The sequence below is a fragment of the Theropithecus gelada genome, chromosome 10 (genome assembly GCF_003255815.1).
Source record: "Theropithecus gelada isolate Dixy chromosome 10, Tgel_1.0, whole genome shotgun sequence".
In the NCBI taxonomy this organism is placed as follows: Eukaryota; Metazoa; Chordata; class Mammalia; order Primates; family Cercopithecidae; genus Theropithecus; species Theropithecus gelada.
Window position 1 is genome coordinate 14,646,738 of NC_037678.1, and position 13,232 is coordinate 14,659,969.

At 41.0% G+C, this 13,232-nt stretch overlaps 1 protein-coding gene and 1 pseudogene across 10 annotated transcripts in view; both read left to right on the forward strand.

Moving 5' to 3' along the window:
* The window catches only part of RBFOX2 (RNA binding fox-1 homolog 2), a 296,039-nt gene that overhangs the window by 133,416 nt on the left and 149,391 nt on the right, over nucleotides 1-13,232 (forward strand). The window lies entirely within an intron of this gene.
* On the forward strand, nucleotides 216-1,475 carry LOC112632512 (annotated as a pseudogene). The gene has a single exon (XR_003121399.1). The product of XR_003121399.1 is annotated as an NADH dehydrogenase [ubiquinone] 1 alpha subcomplex subunit 9, mitochondrial pseudogene (transcript).

Sequence of the window (13,232 nt, forward strand, 5' to 3'; positions counted from 1 at the left end):
AAATACAACAAAATTAGCCAGGCATGGTGGCGTGCACCTGTGGTCCCAGCTACTCTGGAGTCTGAGGTGGGAGGATCACTTGAGCCTGGGAGGCAGAGATTGCGATGAGCCGCGATCACGCCGCTGCACTGCAGCCTCTGAGCTACAGAGTGAGACCTGTCTCAAAAAACAAAAACAAAAACAAAACAAAAAAGAAAACAAAAAAAGGATTGTGGGAGAGGATGGTGGCTGCTGCACAATCCTGGGTTCCCGGGCCCTGCCAATGTCATGTTCTGCCATTACTGCAATAGCCACATCTGTGTGTCACGGCCCACTCCATTGCCAGCTTCATCATGCCCTCATACCTCATGAGGTGGACGTTCCTCAGTCAGTGGGATCGTGGCCACTGTGTTTGGAGCAACAGGATTCCTGGGCCAATGTGTTGTCAACCACCTTGGACGCATGGGGTCACAGGTGATCATTCCCTATCGGTGTGATACATATGACATCATGCACCTTCGTCCCATGGGTGACCTGGGCTAGCTTCTGTTTCTGGAATGGGACGCGAGAGATAAAGATTCTGTCCGACGAGTAGTGGAACACAGCAATGTGGTCATCAGTCTTGTTGGATGAGACTGGGAAATCAAAAACTTTGATTTTGAGGATGTTTTTGTGAAGATCCCCCAAGCAATTGCTCAGGTGTCCAAGGAAGTCGAAGTTGGAAAATTCATTCATGTTTCGCATCTGAATGCGAATATTAAAAGCTCTTCTAGGTATTTGAGAAATAAGGCTGTTGGAGAGAAAGCAGTGAGAGATGCATTTCCAGAAGCCATTATCATAAAGCTGTTGGACATCTTTGGAAGAGAGGATAGATTCCTTAATTATTTTGCAAATATGTGTTGGTTTGGTGCTATACCCCTTTGTTTCCTTGGGCTGGAAGGCAGTTAAACAACCGCTATGTCGTAGATGTATCCAAAGGAATTGTTAATGCAGTTAGATCCTGATGCCCGTGGGAAAACCTTTGCTTTCATTGGGCCAAATGGTTACCTCCTCTTTGACCTGGTGAAGTACATCTTTGCTGTAGCTCACAGACTCTTCCTCCCGTACCCCTTGCCACGTTTTGCCTATCAGTGGGTAGCAAGAGACTTTGAAATAAGCCCATTTGAGCCCTGGACAACAAGGGATAAAGTGGAGCGGATTCACATCACAGACGTGACATTGTCTCACCTGCCCAGCTTAGAAGATCTTGGTATTCAGGCACCACCACTGGAACTCAAGGCCATCGAGGTGCTGCGGCGTCAGCGCACTTACTGCTGGCTGGCTGCTGAAATTGAGGATGTGAAACCGGCCAAGACCGTCACCATTTAGTGCCTCCTGAGTAACTCTTGGTTTTGGCGTCTTTTGGGTCAGCCCATGTGGTTTGAGCACCTAGCCAGGTGGTCTCTTTAGAAAATCCTGTACACAGTGAATAGGATTCCACCATTGAGGTTTAAAAAAAAAAAGAATGAGTGTCGAGTAATAACAGACTCTTCAAAGAGTTCGAAAAAATGAATCTCTTGTCAGTGTAATTTTAATATAGTTATTTAGAGTATAGTAGAGGGAGTGTTGGTGACTTAAGATTTAGGGCATGAGCTATGAAACTAGAGAGGGAAGTTGTGTTTAAAAACTGATTATGGACATGTAAAAGAGTCTAAGTAACATTTTATGGAAAGTCAAGATTTATTTTTCTTTTTTATTTAGAAAACAGGCTGTCTCAGTTTCAGTCTTGGAAGTTCTTTCTCCTCTTTTGTACTAGAAATGTGGTAATCTTGCCTTCAGAAGAAGCAGTGAGGTTCTCTGTAGAGAAAAAGAAAAGGTTTGGGTGGGGCCAAGAAGAATACCTGCCCCACCTCTCCAAGTTTAAGTGAGCTGGGAGTTTAAGGTGGGAGGAGAGAAAAGGTTCTTCTGCGGAAAGCATGCGTTCAGTGTGGAAGAAAAGGAAAAGTGATTCTATTTCTACCCTAAGAGGAAGAAACCCCACTACAGCAGGTAACTAAGCCCAGAGCACGCACAGTGGGAATATTAGGTAGGGAGAGTGAAAGTACCTGCATGGGACCTACCTTGAGTGTGAGACTTGTAGACCTTACTTGGAGATTTTATAAGCAGGAAGGAGCTGTTTCAACATGTCTGAGGGGGAGCCAAAACCCTGAGGCAGCTGAAAGGTGGTTTTTATTTGCTTTTTATTTATTTATTTTATTTTTTATTTTTTATTTTTTCTTTAATAAGTGGGAAGGAGTGGAATATTCCTCAAAACCTATTACCCTTTGAGAATGTTTTTTGCACCTACTATGTGCTAGGTACTATGCAAAAGACTCCATGGCCAAAAATAGATGAGTCAAGATGAGATGTTAGGTCTCCACCAAGGAAGATGTGCAAAGGAGAAGTGGTTTGCTATAGGAATACTTGGAGAAGTAGCCCGCAGAGGTGGTCAGTGCCATGTTACAAACACCAGGCCCCACAGAGAAAGGAGAGCTCACTCGCAGCTGGGGTGTGCTTTTGGATTTGAACGTGGAGAAATGGCTCAGGGAAGCAAGGAATATGGGCCTTGACATTGGCATTAGAATATGGGGGATAATTACGTGATTTTCTGAATAAAAACCATTAGGACAGGTGATTTGATAATACTTGTTCACCACTGGGCATAATGAATAAAAACTTGCCTGGCAATAGGAGGCACTTAATAAATGTTTGAACTGAACTGAAATTAGAAAACATGGTCACCAGGAACATGGCAACCGTTTACGTAGTTATATCATTCCAACACCTCTGAAAGGAGTATTATACCTATTTTTTGGTTGAGGAAACAGAAGCCTGGACAGGCTGGAAACTTTCCCCAGGCCATAATGATATTACTTGTAGATCTAGAATTGAAACCCAGGCCGTGCACCTTAGCCTGCCTACGTGGTGAGTAAAGTGTCTGTACCATGCTAGGAGCTCATGATCCACTTGACTCTTTCAGAAGCCAGGCTATGTTGATCTGAACTAGGGCAGTAGTAATAAAAAAGATGAAAAGCCTATTCAGTTTTATATCTTAAGTTTTCTTGTGTTTTAAAATCTTGTAAGATTTAAGAATTATTAGTGGTGAAATGACATAAAGAATAGTGGTGTCCAGCAGACATTGTGAGAAAGGAATGTGGGCTCTGAGCAGGTTCTGTGTGTGTGCTTGGCTTCTGCAAGGGGCTCCACAGTTGGGGCAGAGGGAAAGCTTGGCTCACTCACCTGGATCTTAGAGGGCAGAGATTTTTGATTGCTTCATTCATGTTTAAAGAACTCATCTTAAACTAATGTATATCTAGCACTAGAAACTGGTGCTGGTGGTTTATAACTGACCCCACCCGTCCCTGTCTTTTGCAATAATCTTTGTGAGTGGTGATTGTGTTTCTAGAAGTAGAATTACAGAGAGAGATTCCCTGAAGGCAAATACAGAGCGAGTGTGCTGTACACTCTAGTTCAGATACTCAGGGCTGGGAACTCCCAGAGAGAGAGAGAGAGAGAGAGAGAGAGAGAGGGAGAAACAGAGAGAGAGGGAGAGAGAGAGGGAGGGACGGAGGGACGGAGGGAGGGTGAGAGGGAGGAGAGAGAACAACAGAACAGTCAGCTGGAGAGGAGGGGGGAGGAGACCAGTCTTTTTTTTTTTTTTGGATTTTTTAACTCAAGTGATTTTGGGGGGTTTCTCCCCACCTCAAACCCTTGCCCCCCAGTTCTGGTATCTTCTTTCCTACGGTTCGCTGAAGTGCCTTTTTGCAGTCCAGGATCCACTGACCGCTGAGTTTGAGCAGCCCGATCTGACATGATGTACCTCTGGGTGAGTACAGAGTGCTGTGGGTGAGGGTTTGCACTTGCACATATAAGGAGTGGAAAGCTGCGAGGTTCTGCTGTTGCACAAATGGCCTCCCCATAGAGCACAGACTGCCACATCCCCTTCTGTTCCAAGGTGTTAGGTTTTTAAAACCTAGCAGTGATTGTGACATTGTTTATTTCCTCTCCCTATGTTATTTATCTTGTCAGACTTAGGTGCAAGGGCTGAACTCCCTGCACAGTACCATCCCCTGGGCTTGGTAGGTTTGGAGAAGGCAAGTGGGGCAGGTGAAGTGAGCTGGTTGCTTCAGGAACTGCAGTCTTCCTGGTGGCTCAGGATCGACTTGTGTTTTGTTTTGGGGGTACTGACCTTCATAAGCCATGTCTTTAGATATTGAGAGCCAATAGGTGGCATGATTATTAATTAGGAATAAGCTTTCTTAAGCTTTTATCTATTAATTATTACTATCCTTCACAGTAGCCTTGTGAAGTAGGTCACTCACTACTGTTATTAAAATTGTATGAGGAAAGTAATTAAGTCACAAAGAGTGACTTGCCCATAGTTAGAAATCAAGTCTATAGCAGTTAGAATAGTAATTAATAATCAGACATTATAAAGCATTTTATGTTTGCCAGGAATGTAGTACCTTCTATTATTGTAATTTACCATTAATTGTAGCATTGTAGTTTGGGATGGAGGAAAACTTTCTAGAACTGGAGAAGTTTGTAAATTATGATATGTGATAACTTTTAGAGGAATGTCAGAGGAAATAATACAGAAACTGCTCCCCGCACCCGCCTGCAATTTTTAGTTGTTAAGACAAGAACATCTTATAGTCCGTTGCAAAGATGGCAGTATGTCTCTCGAGCAAACAGCTGTTGTGTGTTGCTAAGGGAGCGTACTAGATGTGATGCCCTTGGCTACTAGCCAGCTTTTTGAAAGTTTCCCTTTGCCCTTTGCCCTTCAGCCCAGATGTCTGGAATTGCAGGAACCTACTTGGCTAACGCAGGCTAAATTTATAAATTATCAGAAAGCAAATTTTAACTGCGTTTGGAGAGATGGAGCTTGTTCACAGAAGACGTATATGTATATATGTGTGTGTTGGGAGGGGCTGCTTTCCGTGCTTCTCCCTTCATGTTTGAATATGACCTTGAAATATTATTTTCTCTCCTCTATTGATTTTTTTGTGTAGTCTTTGTAAGAGCTCGGAACTTTTCTGACACACTAATGTGCATTGAGTAGTTTTCGCCTCCCTGTAAACTAGTCATCTGTGCAGGCTCTTTGCAGCCTTGTGGGTGGGACTGATCAGCCCTGTTGACCTGAAGGATGGGCTGTTCTGTCTTTTGATTTGTTTGGAAGAGGAGTTATGAAAGGAAGCAAGTTGAATTAATCTCATTTTCACTCACTTATGTTTGATGAAAGCAGACAGTGACAGTCTCCTTAGTTATTTCCTTTGTGTTTACATTACAGTTATTTGTATATTTATCTCAATTGATTTTTTACTTATTAACCCCGGAATAGAGCTTCCCTACCAATGCCTCATGCCAGATTGAGATAAAAATATGCCAAGATTACTATACCCCACAACCCTTGGAGCAGCCAGCTGGTGCTTGGGAATCCCCTGGTCACTTTGATCATGTTCTCCCTAATTTGTTTACCACTTTGTGCTATAAAAAATATTTCCTGTGTGTGCCATGACACCTGAAGGCTTGGGTAGCACTGCCTAGAGGGCAAAAAGCAGGTCAGCTCTATCTCTTTTATTATTTGTGTTATCTAGCCCAGTGCCTTTGTTTACTTCATTGAGGACGTGCAGAAGGAGCCATAGCGAATAATGCCCAGATACGTAGAAGGAAACCTGGCTGGTCACGCATTCAGTGGGAGGCACAGAGGAGCTGCTGTGGACTAGGAATAGGAGATGAGCGTTTTAGTGGAGGTTTAGCCAGTACCAAGCCATGTGACTTTCGGCAGTCATTTGACTATTTTGAGACTCAGTTTCCACATCCATAAGATGATTGAACTGAACCTCTTCTTATTCTGAAATTCTGTGAAGTGAATTTTATGTAGCAGTAGATATGCCTGAAAAATGCCCAGTTCCACAAGGATGTTTAGGTCCAGGTGAACAGAGAAAACTGTCAAACATACATGTATCACCTCCATTGCTTGCTTGGTTTGGTATCAGTAATGGGTCAAAGGCACCCTTTCTGAGTATTCTAGAAAAATTACTGGACTGTGTTTAGTTGTCAGTACCTCTGAATTGGTGCAGATAGACATTTTTAGAACCTGTAGAATTGAAGAGTAAAAGTTATAGCTTATCCAGGCATTTTCATTTGTGTAGTTAGATGCAGCTCATTAATTTGCTCCCATGTGTCTAGAACTCTGAGATAGAATGCTATCTTGTGCTGTCTCTATACTTCTTTGCCAGATTTTCTCCCCGCTTTCCTGTTGAGTCATCCTCTTTTTTAGTGAATTTGGTAGCGTCAGTTGGCAGCCTGAGGTGGTGAAAAGAATATGGGTTTCAGAAACTTCACTAGGTCTAAATCCCACCTCTGCCATTTCCAAGTGTTTGACTGTTAACAAGTTACTTACCCTCTCTGAGCCTCAGTTTCATTTGTCATATAGGGAAAATAGTAGCACTCAGAATTGTTGTGAAGGTTTGAGATAATCTGTGAAACATACTTAACATGGTGAATGGCCCACAATAGATGCTCGGTAAATAACTAGTACAAGCCAACTTTTTGCTTTGAACATTTGCATAGACAGACTACTCACCACCCCAAGTGTTTTCTCTGTCATGTTGAGGGTATCTTTGAATTCGTATAGGGAGAACTTTGATAAACACAAACTAGTTTTTTGTGAAATATTTTCCTGCTTAATTTGTATGTTAAGTACTCATGGCTTGGGAGCCCTTGTTAAGGTTGCCTCCTGATGGAGAAAATCCCCACTGTTTGTTGTAAACTTTTTTTTTTTTTGAGGTATACAGTACTATTAAGCATTCATTGTGTCATTTATTCTCCCTCTGTCATCGCCATCATCAAAAACAGGGGGAGGAAGAGACAGACAGATATGATTCCTGTACTGAGGGAACTTACTTGTTTGATGATTGTATAATTTATATCCAATAAACATAATTATAGACCACTTACTTAAATTACCAGAAAACAGGATATGTTCTCCCTGTCTGAGCAGTCTTAGCTGGACAGGCATCAGGCACTCTCTTATTCATGCTCTATGTGGATGAACTTCTGGATTTTATTTTGAACTGTTGTTTTATCATAGATCAATTCTGTCTTCTTAATAAATCAGTTCAGCCAACATTTAATGAATGCCCATAATGGGTAGAACCAGCTGTTGCAAATACAAAGATGATTAAAGACATAGTGCGCCCTGGCCGGCCTTAGTGGCTCACACCTGTCATCCCAGCACTTTGGAAGGCCAGGGTGGGCAGATCATGAGGTCAGGAGATCGAGACCATCCTGGCAAACATGCTGAAACCCCATCTCTACTAAAAATACAAAAAATTAGCTGGGCGTGGTGGCACGCAACTGTAATCCCAGCTACTCAGGAGGCTGAGGCAGGAGAATCCCTTGAACCCAGGAGGCGGAGGTTGCAGTGAGCTGAGATTGTGCCTCTGCTTTCCAGCCTGGGCAATAGAGCGAAGACATAGTGTGCCCTTAACAAATTTATAACACCATGGCAGAGAATCAGTGTACACAGATAATAATGATTTTTGTATGCTCTTCAAATCTGTGTACATAGATAATAATGATTTTTTGTATGCTATTCAATTAACACATGTAAGTGAAGTTCTTTTATGTGCTATTTCATCCTCACAACATTGCTAAGGACTAAGTATCATTATCTCTATTGTACAGGTGAGGAAAGCAACTATGAGAGAGTATATGACAAGCAGTAAATGGCAGACTTGGAAACTCAATCTCATCTTTTAAAAACTATGGCTCTTATTTCATTTTACACTAGCTTCTTTTGGGAGAACCTGATTTTGTTTTATTTTATTTTATTTTAAACTGTCTATTGAATGATAACATTTAGTCCTCAGTGCACCTGGGTGTTAGCTATTATCTTCATTTTTCAGATGAGAAAGCAGATATTTCAGTTAACTTGTAAAGTTATACAGTGTGCAGTTGTCAGAGTTAGAATTTGAACTGTGGTTTGTCCATCCCTAAAACTTGCTATACCACAATTAACCTCGTTTTGTATTTGTTCAGTGGTGTCCAGTTTATCAGTATAGTAGTCCCCGTTATTCATGGCTTCACTTTCTGTAGCTCTAGTTACCCAAGGTCAATCACTTTCCAAAAGTATTGAGAGAGATAAAGAAACCACATTCATGTAACTTTTATTATAGTATATTCAATTTTGTTATTAGTTATCATTAATCTCTTACTGTGCCTAATGTACAAATTAAACTTTATCATAGTATATATAGAATTCAGTACTACCCAAAGTTTCAGGCATCTACTTGAGGGTCTTGGAAGATATTTCCCACAGATGAGGGACACTACCTGTACTACCATTCAGCATGGCACAAGGCTAGAGTAGAGAAATGAAAATAAGGAAACCTGAATTCTGCTTTCTTCCCCCTTCGTTACTTGAGACAGTTACTTAACTGCATATACCTTGATTTTTCAGGTTATGAAAAAGATGTATTCTTAGGAACATTCATGGAATAATCTTAGAAAAATGCATATCAGCCATTTTAGAAATGAAGTAGCGAGTGACTGGTGGCTTTATCATAAAACTTGGAAATCACAGACTTTGAGTCAAAAGATACAGTTTTAGGTCTTAGTTGTGCCATTTGTCAGTGTATCATCTTTCTAGCATGTTTCCTAATCTTTAAAATGGGACTAAGAGATTATTGAGATAACTTGTGAAAGTTTCTGGAAGTTCTTTTGTGTGAAACAAAAATAAGGTAACAACAACACCTTATTGTTCAGGTTTCACGTTAGTCATTTAGTGCTTTTTATCACTACTTTGTCACTCTAGTTGCTCTATACAATTAGAGAACTAGAGTTAATAGTAAGTTGAATTATCACAAAATGTAGACAACGGCTCAGTTCAGGTAACATTTAAGATCAGGCTCAGTTCAGGTAACATTTAAGATCAGATACCATGATCGGTATGGTACTTGACAGTGAAAAGCCATTAAAAGATTATAAGTAGGATTGGGAGTAGGGTGAAGTGAAGTTTATAATTAGATTTGTTTTTTAAAAAGATACCTACACAGATTAGAGGAGAGTAAAAGTGCAGAGAGAAGTTAGGTGATTGTCGTGTAAGAGTCTGAGTGACAGGGAAGGTCATGTTAGAATGGGCTAGAGGGAAGTGGAGAGATTCAGAAGGTAAAATTGACAGGATGTTGTAATTTAGAAAAGGACCAGGTTTTTGTAGGAGAGAAGATGAAAGGGATCATGGGTTTGGTTTTGGATTTAGTACTTGGGTAACTTTGAGATGTTCAAGAGGAAATATTGCTTACATGGCCACCTAAGTCTGGAAACAGAAGGAAAGATAGAGGCTTTCCTTTATTGTGAGAAATCTGCATGCCCCAAGCGGGTCTCATAATGGCTTAAAATGATAGTGGTCTAGGGAGGAATGTAGAGCAAGAAGAGAAGTTAATGCCTGGAGAAGAATGAATTTTCTTTTCTTTTCCTTTTTGAGACGGAGTCTTGCTCTTTTACCCAACCTGGAGCACAGTGGCATGACCTTGGCTCACTGCACCCTTTGCCTCCTGGATTCAAGCAATTCTCCTGCCTCAGCCTTCAAACAGCTGGGATTATAGGCACCCTCACCATGCCTGGCTAATTTTTGTAGTTTTAATGGAGACGGGGTTTCACCACGTTGGCCAGGCTGGTCTTGAACTCCCGACTTGTAGAGATCTGCCTGCCTCGGCCTCCCAGAATGCTGGGATTACAGGCCTTAGTCAGTGTGCCTGGCCAAGATTTTCAAAGGAAGCAAGGAACTAGGTTTTGGAGACCTTATTCTTAAGGAGGAAAACCAGGACATTAGGAAATCAAGATAAGAGATTACGGCAAGACACTGAAAACCGTCCTTGGGTTTAGCAATATGGAGGTCATTGGTGACTTTAGCAAAGGTTATTTTGGTGGAACGATGAGGGCAGAAGCCTGAGTTTAGCAATATGGAGGTCATTGGTGACTTCAGCTCCCCCCCCTTCCCTTTCTGCCATGAGTGGAGGCAGCCAGAGAACCTCACCAGATGCAGGTGCCAGTGCCACACTTCTTGCACAACCTGCAGAACTGTGAGCCAAATAAACCTCTTTTCTTTATAAATTACACAGCCTCAGGTATTCCTTTATAGCGACAGTAAATGGACCAAGACGATAACCTAGAGCAATGGGCTGTATTGTATAGCCTAGGTATGTAGTAGGCTAGACCATCTAGGTTGGTGTAAGCACGCTTTGATGTTCTCACACAATGAAATTGCTCAGTGATGCATTTCTCAGAACACATTCCTGTTAAGTGACACATGACTACTGTATTGCAGATTTGAGGAGTGAAGCAAGGTATAAAATAGTAATCTCAAAAAAATGGGGAGTAAATTTACTACAGAGATGAAGTAGGCTTAAGATTTGTGATCATAAATTTGATGTATGTGGTGGCGAGTCAGTTGTGTGAGTTTTATCCAGCGATCTTCTGTTATTTAAATGCAGGAGAGAAGTAAGTACATGGTTGGAGCTACCAAATAAGTTAGAGTAAGGGAAAAGAGGACAAGGAAATTAAGATTTTTTGGAGAAGACTCTGTATAGTATGGGGCCATAGGATCTAAACTGGCTTAGGAGGGAAGTAGAACATGAGAAGGAGTAATAGTGAAAAAGTGGTACGATCAACCTGTAAACTAGAGATCTTAAGGAGGCTGGAGAATTGCCACAGGGGTCAAACTACTATTGTAAGCAAATGCTTGATGGTGTGATAATAGAATACTTGAAATTTTTATAGGTGATGATTGTGTTAGAATATGATGCTAGGTGAATGGCTTTAGGTAAAGTGGTGGAAAAATACAGTTGGTGCTAAAGATTTCAACAAGAAGGCCAAAGTGTTGAATCTGTGTGGCTGCTGAAGTTATCAGAGTGATAAGAGTAACAATGGAGATGAAATCAGGGAGCCATATTTAGCAGGTGATAGGTGCAGTTTGCCTGAAGGGAAAAGAAGTAGTTTGGAAGCAGTATTGGGAAGGAAGGAAGAGGATACCTGGAAGGTCCAAAACTGCATGGTAATGGGGAGTAAGGTAGATGCTTGCCCCGTAGAAGCAACAGTAATCTCAGGGGCAGTCAGGTTTCCTTAAGATCAAGAGTAAAGAGAATTTCACAGAAGAGAGGTCAAGTATATAGAGGAGTTTACTGAGAATAGCTCATGACTTCCAGGGCGTCGGAGGGCAAGGAAGAGCAGGAGATGGGATCAGAGAAGGCATAGAGAACAGTTACCATTGTAGTTGTTCAGGTATGAGGTAAAAGGGCCTTGAGGTCAGGGTTTGACAGTGAAAATAAAGATTTTAAGTAGAGAGGAAAGTCTTATGCATGAAAGCTAAAAGATAGTAAGCTTCAGTTATTTAGGAAAGCTGCCTTTACTATTTGTTTTAATGTGACATTTAATGTTAAACAACTATCTCTTTTTGGTCATGTTTCAAACCAGAATATGGAACTTTGTTGTAAAATGTATAAATTAAGGACTAAATTTGGAACCAAGTAAGTAAATACTCATTGTAGATTTTAAATTGTTCATTTGGAGGAGTAGAAAAGCAGCGTGGTCAAAGCACACATATTGACAAGTGGGAAAGGGAGGGTGGAGGATTAAATGCCCAAGATACATTTCCTCTGGTCCTTTTCCCAACAACAACAAAAATCTATTTTAGGAGCTGTAGTCTTACTTCACTAACTCTCCTTTCTCCTTGGTTCTAGAAAACTGTACAGTCATGTACCGCGTAAAGACGTTTCAGTTAGCTATGAACTGCATCATTCATCAATACAGTTGAACGCATCAGTCAGTGCAGTTCAATCCTATGGTGGTTTCCTAAGAGTGTATAAATAACAATTGTATCTTTACTGTCCCTTTTTCTGTGTTTAGATACATAAATACCATTGTGTTACGATTGCCCACAGTCTAGTATTCAGCAGTCACATGCTGTACATGTTTGTAGCCTAAGAGGAATAGGTCATACATACCGTATAGCGTAGGTGTGTAGTAGGCTAGGCTATCTGAGTTTATGTAAGTACACTCTATGATGATCTCACAACTATGAAATCACCTAACAATACATTTCACAGGATGTGTTCCTGGCATTAAGCAGCACATGACTATATTGCTTTTAAAAGTTGTAATCTAGTTGAAAGCATTGGATTCCTGTTTAGAATTAGTATCTTTTTCTGAATGTGAGAACTTGGTGCTCCGCTTCAAAATTTTTTTTTTTTTTTTTTTTTTTAGCATCTTTTACTATTATTAAATAAGAGAACATATGTTACTTGTAATTGAAGGCCAGCATAGAATAGACATTCCACAGATATTGGTTGAGAAGTTAATTGGATATTCTAGGTATAATGAATTGTCTGTGTAGCAAAGTGTTCAACTACAATAATGGGTTTGGGCCAGGTGCGGTGGCTCACACCTGTAATCCCAGCACTTTGGGAGGCCGAGGCAGGCAGATCATGAGGTCAGGAGATCGAGACCATCCTAGCTATACGGTGAAACCCTGTCTCTACTAAAAATACAAAAAATTAGCTGGGCGTGGTGGTGGGCGCCTGTAGTCCCAGCTACTCGGGAGGCTGAGGCAGGAGAATGGCGTGAACCCAGGAGGCGGAGCTTGCAGTGAGCCGAGATTGCGCCACTGCACTCCAGCCTGGGCGACAGAGCAAGACTCCATCTCAAAAAAAAAAAAAATTAGGTTTGGGTTTCACTTAACCCAAATCTATAGGCTCTGTACTGTCTTAATTGTGTATTAACTTGTATAGTGTTTACTTGCTTGTTTACATATAGGCCATTGATTCAGAGGTTAAATAAATAAAGACCGAGCTTTCATTCCCTAAAATAACTGTCTAATTATTTTTCCTGAGTGTGAGGTGAACCCTTTAATCTCTGGCCAGATTCTTGTGTCCATGAAAATCAGGAAACTGACTGTGGTTTCATGGTGTTTCATATCATATGCTAGTTACATTTCTGTCCCTGGCCTAGTCATTAGCCTGCTGTGTATTAGACACATGATCTTTCTGCTCTTGCGTCTCATCTGTAAAATGGGCATGATTATTTCCCAGTAGAATTGTTCAGTATTATTTCTTAGATAAATTGACATCCACATAAAAATATTCTTAATGATCTATTTATTCTGCTTCTTGTACAGTACTTGAAATTGCCAATTAGGTAAAAAAAATTACGTTTTTTTTGGCAAGATGGGACTG